The following is a 9,121-nucleotide window of genomic DNA, read 5'->3' as shown; positions in this document are numbered from 1 at the left end:
AGTCTGAAAATATAGTGTGTTTCAATCCTCCTCCAACAATGTGTGGAAAACTTTTTTTTTTTTTTGGACACAAATTTGATTTGATTTGATTATGGACTCCCGTATCAACACGTCAACTACTCCTCCAGTTGATGAACAACGGTGGTTCGTTATTTTGTTTTATAGCTTTAGCTTGCTCAATTATATATTTGTCTCCTTTTACTAAGGCATTCTTTCACTAATGTTACTACTCAAGCAAAGAAAAAATGAAGAACAGCTAGCTCACGATGCCATGGGTTTGCCTAGATTTCGATTTTGGTGATGTTAGGCCAGGCCCTCCTGTTGGATCCACCTGCAGTGGATTCCTTGAGGATGGGCGCTAGTGTCTGGGTTTTGTTTTCTTTGTATCTTTTTTTCTTTTCCTTAATACAATGATCTTTTAGCAAAAAAAAAAAGCAAAGAAAAAATGAAAAAAATGCTCCAAAAAAGTATATCCTATCCACTTCCCTTCATTAACTAAATAAGATTGTTACACTCAGTAACATTCCTTTTTGATTAATGGTAGTTGTTTTCCCAATCGATAGTTGCCTATATGACATGCCTCCATCATGTCAACATAAGGCTCTATCACAACGGGTCGACCGGACACAACGATAATCAAACATTTCACATCCTTGCACATAGTCTTGATAGTCTCCTCTCCGTCCAGTGCTAGCCTAAGCTCTTTGCTATCACCGTCTATTAACAAATTGCTTGTTGGGTTTTTCTTGGAACACGACCTGGGTCTGCTTGCTAACAACCCTCTTGATGCCTTCTAAGATGATTGTTCCTTTGGTGATGTTGCCTGAGGTGCCCTTCCATGAAACAGTCCACCCTCCACATTGGTAGCCGATGTTGTGTGCATGAGACCCAACCACAAGGATCTTGGGGGCATTCTTACTCAAAGGAAGCATCTTCTCCTCTCCCTTCCCGTTCTTCAACAACACCAAGCTCTTCCTCACGGCTTCTCTTGCCAATTCCCTGTGTTTCTGTGGATCCAAAAGGTTAAAAAGTTAAACCAAATTTAATGACCAAAATATCCATATCAATGAAATCGATTATTTCTGTTGGGTTTTGGACTAACCTTGTGTCCAACCATGGGATGGAGAGACCGGTCAGCCATGGACTGTTCAAAAAGCCCAAGAATGAACTTCACCCTTAGGATTCGCCTCACAACATCATCAATCCTGCTGATCAGAATCTCGCCGGACGACACAAGCTCTGTCATGTATGTGATGTATTGTTGGTATTTGTAAGGGATCATGACCATGTCGATTCCAGCGTTGATGGCTGCCTTTAGGCTCTCTTTGTAGTGTGAACCGGGTGGGTTGGTCATCCGGTCAATTGCTTCCCAATCTGATATGACCATACCCTGTCCCATGTAGCAGCCCATACAAAGTGATGACCACTAGGGAGTCAGGACCAAGTTAAGGGTAGAAATGTAAATTCAGAGATGTTGTACGATAATTTTATTCTACCTGGAAGGACATCTCTTGTTTGAGAATGTGAGTGAGGAGGAAAGAGTTGGCATGCATCTTGATCCCGTTCCAGCTAGAGTAAGAAGCCATGATAGTTGACACCCCCATGGCGATTGCATCAATATAAGGGGTCATGTGGATGTGATATAGGTCATCATATGTGGTCACCGTGTTGTGCACATCGACCCCTCCTTGTGTCCCACCATCACCAGCGTAGTGTTTTGCACAAGCCAGCACTTTCTTTCCCCTATAATGGACCCATTCAATAACAATCATCAAAATTTAGAATATCTACCGTCCAATAAATTGCTAGAGACCATGGTTTTTTTGGTATCGGTGTTGAACTGATAATGGATTGATGATACGAATAAAAATAAAAGGTAAAATAGTATAATGATATTAGGGCTGCGTTTGGTATGCATTCTTGGAATGCATTCTAGGTCGATTTTGCATTCTCGAATAGTAAAAGTTGTTGTTTTTATTGTCTGGGGATGCAAAATTGACCTAGAATACATAGCAAACATAGCCTAGATCTTTAGGTGCACGTATTTGCAGAGGATCTAATCTCAATAGGGGTGAAAATGGAAATACACTTTAAACAGAAAAAGGAAGTACCCAGAAGCGACGAAGGGGTAACCAAGGGTATGATTGTGAGTAGGGTAGCCCTGTAGCCCTAGTATGATCTTGGACATGCTCCTCACAATCTGCGTATCCTCGCTGTAGCTCTCGTAGCACCGACCCTAGTGCGGATCCCTACACATGCATTTCCACACACCAAAAACCCCAACCATTAGTTAAAAGATGAACGGGACATTATCCAACATTTGAAAAGAGAAAAAAAGAAGAAAATTGCCCTATCCAGGTTGGAAGAATGCTCCTGCTACCCGTGCTTCCAACCATAGAAATTGGATAATTTCATTCCTTTGGCTTCATAAATACCCTCTTAGATTTTTGTATTTTCTAAAATTTCCTTTTAGATTCCATTTCTTTGGCTGTGAACTGGGTAGCATGAACATTCCTTCAACGATTGTATAGCGTTACGGATCTGAATGACCGACCTCGCTCTTACTGGGCGAGAGAGAGAGAGAGAGAGAGAGAGAGAGAGAACTTACAGCAATACAGGGAGCAAAAGTGTACGGCATTCCGGTGCCCAGAACCTCCAAAGCAGTGGCACTTCCGATCCTCACCATTAAATCCTCATCCCTTCATGAGAACAAAACAAGAAAATGAGAAAAACCTTGACGGAATAGTGGCACCGAGTATGTTATTATGGCCATGGATTGCGTCAGTACCATATATCATGGGAATCCCAAGCCTTGACGACAACGCAGACTTTTGGAACCCATCGATCATGTCCGCCCACATTGCAGGGGTCGCGTCTGGCGCTATAACAGGATGACCGACCGGCACTACTCCTACTCCGTTCACTACACTCCCTGAAATTGATAACCAGAACAACCTTCATCGTTAGTGTTTCATCTTCTTGAGCTTCAAAGAATTCAAGAAAATTAATCTTCAAACAAGAAGAAAAAACTTAGGCTGTGTTCGGTATGCATTTTATGTTGATTTCGCATTCCCGAATAATAAAAATAGTTGTTTTTATCATCCAAGAATGTAAAATAAACCTAGAACGTGTTCCAAGAATGCATACCAAACACGGCCTTAGAAAACTATAGAAAACACAGGGGACGAACCGATGGAATGATTAATAAGGACGTCAGGAGAGGCGACGGAGTGATCGATTTGGGCCATTTGGCCGATCTTTTCATGAGTGGTCATCCGAGAAAGGAGTTCTGAGATTCGGTTTTCAATTGGGAGTGTTGGATCCTTGTAACGAGCTTGAGGAGAAGGGAAGATGAAGAAGATGATGAAGAGAAAGAAAAAGGATCCGAGGTGGAGAGAGGAGCAATGGCGATCACCATGGCTATGGCAGGCTTTCCTTTGGATTTCTTCTGTCTTCTTCATATTTTCTTAGCCTTTCTGTAGGATTTATGATTAACGACTATGTGTGGAATTCAGATTCCGAAATCTCCTCTTTTATAGACGACATAGATGCTTGATTGAATCATCTGCACGTACGTCCGCCGCCACCCCTTCCCCTCCGCCATTTTAGTAGGAAATTCCGACGAACTTTTTAATTTTGATGTGAAGGTTACAGTATATATTTAAATCTCATTTCTTAGTAGGACTCACGTGTCCGGAGCTTTTTAATTTTGTTAATAATTGTGGTTTTGTTGACCTCTATCTAGTAGACCCAAGTTTACATGACTAATAAAGAAAAAAAAAACGTTTTCTTAATTGAATAAAGATAGGACCCAAGCTTACATGACTAATCAAGAAAAAAAAACACGTTTTTTCAATTGAATATAGATAGGACCCAAGTTTACATGACTAATAAAGCAAAAAAAAAAAAAAAACGTTTTTTTGATTGAATAAAGATAGGGCGACTGTATGTGGAATTCAGATCCTGAGATCTTCTCTTTTTAGAAAAATTTTTTGATTGAATTTTTATAGATTATGATGAATTCTGTTTCGTGAGAATCCGACTTGGATATGTTTGAATATTTCTGTGTCCGTTTCTTGTAAAAATAGAATGTGGAGCAAGTTGCATGCTCATTTGAGAATGAATCATGTTTATTTTGTGCAGGTGAATGTTACATCTTAGACCCAGTCACATGCATATTTTGTTTCCATAAACTGCACGAATGTGACGTACATCTCAGAGCCAATTATAGGTCCGAAATTGATAGCAGACCAAGTGGAGACCCAACTCAGTCGACGGTTTAAGTTAAATTCAGTCCGGAACTTAAATGCAGTCTGGAACCAACCTAGCTGGTTTAGTTACAGCTCTACTAGACTTAAAGGGTTCCACATTAAGTAGTAGAGTGTGGGCTGGACACTCTTCATCAATTACTTCATTAATTAGAAAAGATACTATGCGTGGGAGTGTGAAGAGGCTAAACCATGTGGATGCGGATCTTCTCAATTGCAATTCCTACTTTATTGGTGCTTTCTATTTTATTGGAGTTAAATTAACAAATTTAATTCCTACTTATTAGGATTTATTCCTCTCTTTAGTTTGCGTAGGATTTATTTCTTTGAATGTAAGTTTTCTTTTGTTATTAGATTTAATCTCAACCATAGGATATTGGAGTTGAAATTGGGTTAAGGAACTTTCTTCTTGTAATGACTATGATAAATAGCCCACGTTGAGGATGAATAAAACAGTTTTTGGAGTTGAATAAAAAAAGAGAGATTATCTCCCACTCAGAACCTTGAAGAGTTTTTTTTGGATCTAGCCTTGAAGAGTTAGATTTTTTTTAGGTATTGAAGATTGCCTTGAAGAGTGATCAGTCAATCCCTACGCTATTCAATCCTGCCCCAATACAGGCTGCATCACAATCACATGTATAATTTGTTACGTATGTGACGTACATCTCAGAGCCAATTACATGTTTATTTTGTTTCCATAAATACTCCTCCATCCCTTGTAAATGGAAAAAATAGGACAGGTGGTTCCTCTCACATGTACGTGCATTTTCACGTATGTGCAGAGTTTCATTCATTGTGTTTGACATGCAAGAAATGGATTGGGGTCTCCTACTACGCGCGGCTGTGTAGACACCTCATGTTGTCTTTTACCCCAGAGGTTTCCCGTAACGATGTTGAGCACCCTCCAAGGTCTAGAGTCGGTATATCTGAGGATGTAGCGTCAGTGTGCACCACCTGAATCCGTTTACCGATCACCTATTCCCCTTTGCAGGAGCCCAAACCTGAACTTCCAAGAAACCCTAGAAAGGCTAGCCATGACCCAGACTCCTTAGAACCAGCCTGGTCCAAACAGACCAACCCATTCCCATTGACACTCAAAGGCCTCGAGTCGACACCGAACCCACCTTCCTTCGACATCGATCCATACCTCGTCACTGTCGAATAATGCACTTTTACTATCTATCTCACTTCGACATTCAGTCAATGGTAATCGACACCAGATCCATTTCCCTCAACGTCGAGTCTTGTTCATCAACAGCCACTCGATGTCTACCATACCCCACTTCGATGTCGAATCAGGCACTTTCATTGTCGAATAACAACAAATCCGAGAAGCCCAAACCTTCCATATTTCACTCCGACTGCGATTCCTTTCGTGTCCCAGCCTATTTTGAGCACTTTGGATCTCAATCTTGGCTTCCTTAGACCCCAAGGAACACTTCCTAAGACAACTAAACACTTGCCCCCCACCATTGGTCCTTACCTTTACTTTACACCCACCGTCGATGCAAAAACCCCCCGGCCACCTGGACGACTCCACCAACCCTACACGAATTTGAGAGTGCACACACCCCTCTACACCTATATATAAATACACCCCGTCTCACGTTGAGGAGGGTTAGACATTCACTTGAGAGGAGCTTTGCTTAGTCCCCAGTTCAGAGATATTGCCCCCCTACACCCATACTTAGCCTCCATTCAAAACCTTTGAGCCCTTAACTTTGACATCCCACTAAGCCCTGGTCTATTGCCTCTCTACCACTTGAATACCACAATCCTCCAAACTTCCCCTACCTCAAGACTTGGAAACACCAATCCGAGAATCTCGGCTTGACTGCGAAGTGCCTGAGTACAAGAGACAAGAGAAGCCTTACAAGCGGCGAAACTTGTTCTTACGTACAAATCTCCTTAGTTACAAAAGGGAAACCTCCACATCTTTAGTCTTTTGCTGTCATTAGGTAAGAGTCTATTCTTCCTTTACATTTTACTTGATTTCTCATTTTTAATTTTCGTTTTGTATCTCCTGAAAGGGTGTGATCCCATCTCTCTAGATGGTGATCACACCTTCTCTCTCCTCTCTCTGCTTCTTCCTAAGTTCATGCATATCACTCTTTTATTCATCTCCATGCATGCACTTTTTGTATGATCCCCATCCCCCGTAATTTAAGATTCCCTCATGCATTCAGTTTACGAGTCTTCTCACATGCCATGTACACATATTTTCGTGTTTTATTATTGTTATCCATATTCCACCTCATGCACAGGCCTAGCCATCATTTCTGTCTCTTTCTTTTTATCATCTCTTCATGCTTAGCCTCGAGTCCACCATGCTTAAGTTATTTAGGTCTTGACTCCTTTATTTTACATTCTAGTATACTAACTATTGTTTCACAGCCGAACCTCCGGGTATGTGCTCTTTTCACTCTCCTTGTGTTTTATTTTCTTTGTACTTGCATCTTACGTTCTATCAAAACATGTTATACCATTGCCTAGAGACTGACAAATCCCGGCGGACTGGGATGCATAATACCTTCCCCAGACTGTAACTTGACCCGTACCCAGACCAACAAACCATTTGTCCCCCAAAGGGCGTTTATGAGAGTCATTACATTACAATCTTGGGTCCTAGACCCTCCTCTAGGTGGCGACTCCGAACATTCAATTCACCTCTCTCTTCTCCCCAAAGAGGGATGAGGTGGAAGACACGTGACGATCCCCTGTCGGGTTATTATCCTCATAGGCTGCCCCAACTACCCTACTTTGCAGACATAGCAAGGTGCACAATGACCGCTTTACCTCTGCCCGAGCACCTTGCCCGAGTGGGAGTAAGACGTTCATTTTGTGCCTTGTTTTGTTTGCACAGTAGAGCAGTTGGGGCAGCTGCGCAGCAGAGGATCTTGATCTGTAAGAAATAGATATAAAAGATAGGACCGAGTTTCCCTCTACCCAAGGTGAATGGGATACCATAAGGTGGAAGAGGGCAGGAAAAGATATCAAATGAGTATTTTTGGAACACACTAAAACCCTAGAGAGAAAGTACTCTGTAAGATTAGGAATTTGGATACATCTTGCATAGCAATGCAGAAGCATTTTGCGGGAAATAGTTGTAAATATATATGTAGACGAATCGATTCACCATGATCATTCGTACCAAGTTTATGGTTTTAGGTATTGAGTATCAGGGGATCAATATCGAGTATCGGTATCAGATCGGATATGGGGATGATATCAAACAGTATCGGATCTAATGAAAAGTTTTACCCTCAAAGATACCGATACCAAAGGGTATTTTGACCATTATACCATTGTGATCATAGTACCGTGGAATGATAGGATATCAGCCAGGTATTAGTGTTGGTGTCAACCGACAAAGATGTTGTCCGATAAAGTTATTGCACATGAAATTTTTCACTTCCTAAAAAATCATAAAGGGGACATGAATGGGTGGTCTTTAAACTTGATTGTCAAAAGCATATGATAGGGTGGAATGAGATTACCCTTATAAAGTTAAATGACCAATTTAAAGTTATTGGACATGAAATTTTTTACTTTCTACAAAATCAAAAAGGGGACATGGATGGGTAGTCTTTAAATTTGAATGTCAAAAGCATATGGTAGGGTGGAATGAGATTACCCTTATGAGGTTAAATGACCAACTTACCCTTCTTCTCCGTTTTATTGAAGAAGATTAGGAGCCAATCATCAATGCCCTTATCTTTTCCAGATTTCTCAATAGTTCACTGATCCCATCTTTGATTTTGCTACTGTTCTATGATCCTAAGAAACAGAGCTTCTTCTTGGTTGAGAGGATTCGAGGCGTGGTGAGAGGAAACATCGCAACAATTAAGGGATTCAATAGGGCTCAAAGCTAATTGAAGCAAGGTGGTATAAGACCCAGATGGGTTGAGAAAAAATGAAACATATCAAAAGTTTGGAGAAACTCCCATTTCTTTCTCTCTTTCCATTCTTTCTCTTTGACCCCTGCTGGAAGCCATCGCCCCAGATGAAGGGATGCCCTTATGCTTCAAGACCCGACTCAATCTCACTCAATTGAGCTGCAGGAAAGCAAGGGGAAGTCCCAAAACAAATGTAGAGAACCGATTTGGGCTCCATGGAATCAAGCCACCTAGGACAGTCATCGTTCAAAGATGATGAGCCACTCCCGTCCCCTCTCGTGACCTTCTTGGTGGTTCTATTAACTCTTTCCCTTCTTTTAATCTTAAATTCTTTTAGAAATAAACTCTCACAATGGATGTATTTTAAATTCGGAGACAGATTTTAGGGTTCTTGAGCACCAATCTCTATTGTCTCTGAATTTCAAATGAGATGGAATCGATCCCCAAGAACCCTAGAACAAGCCTTTGTATCTAGAAATGTGGAATTCTTTGGGTTATTTCAATTTTTTTTTCCATTCCACGGGCACAGAATAGCCGTATTGCAGATGCGATGCAATAGGAAGTAGGGGCAGATGGGTTGCAGGAAGAAGGAGAAGAAGAAGGGTCAGTTCACTACCTTTAAAGGATAGGTGGGTATATTGGATTTTTCTTACTCTTGACGTCATCACTAAATGGTAACTAATGGACAGGACCTACTTGAAAGAAATCATAAAATGCAGGAGGTGTTCAAGTAAGGTTTTGAAAAATAAGAAATATTAAGAAAATAGGCAATATTCTAAGTGGTGTACAAGTAATTTTCCAATAAAAAATGAAAATATACATCCAGATTCTGTGGTTCATGTTAGATCCGATGGGTTCATTCATTCCCTACTGACACGGGTTTGTATACTTTCAATGGACCTTGTGTTCTATTACTTTATTTACTGATAATCTTATTATGGAATACCATAACGTCAT

At 40.8% G+C, this 9,121-nt stretch overlaps 1 pseudogene; it reads right to left on the bottom strand.

Moving 5' to 3' along the window:
* Positions 1–514: 514 nt before the first annotated feature.
* LOC122645240 lies at positions 515–2,961 on the bottom strand (annotated as a pseudogene).
* Between the last annotated feature and the right edge of the window lie 6,160 nt (positions 2,962–9,121).

Source organism: Telopea speciosissima, chromosome 11, assembly GCF_018873765.1.
Source record: "Telopea speciosissima isolate NSW1024214 ecotype Mountain lineage chromosome 11, Tspe_v1, whole genome shotgun sequence".
NCBI lineage: Eukaryota > Viridiplantae > Streptophyta > Magnoliopsida > Proteales > Proteaceae > Telopea > Telopea speciosissima.
The sequence above is the reverse complement of the archived record's forward strand: the minus strand, read 5'-3'. Positions and strand labels throughout refer to the sequence as shown.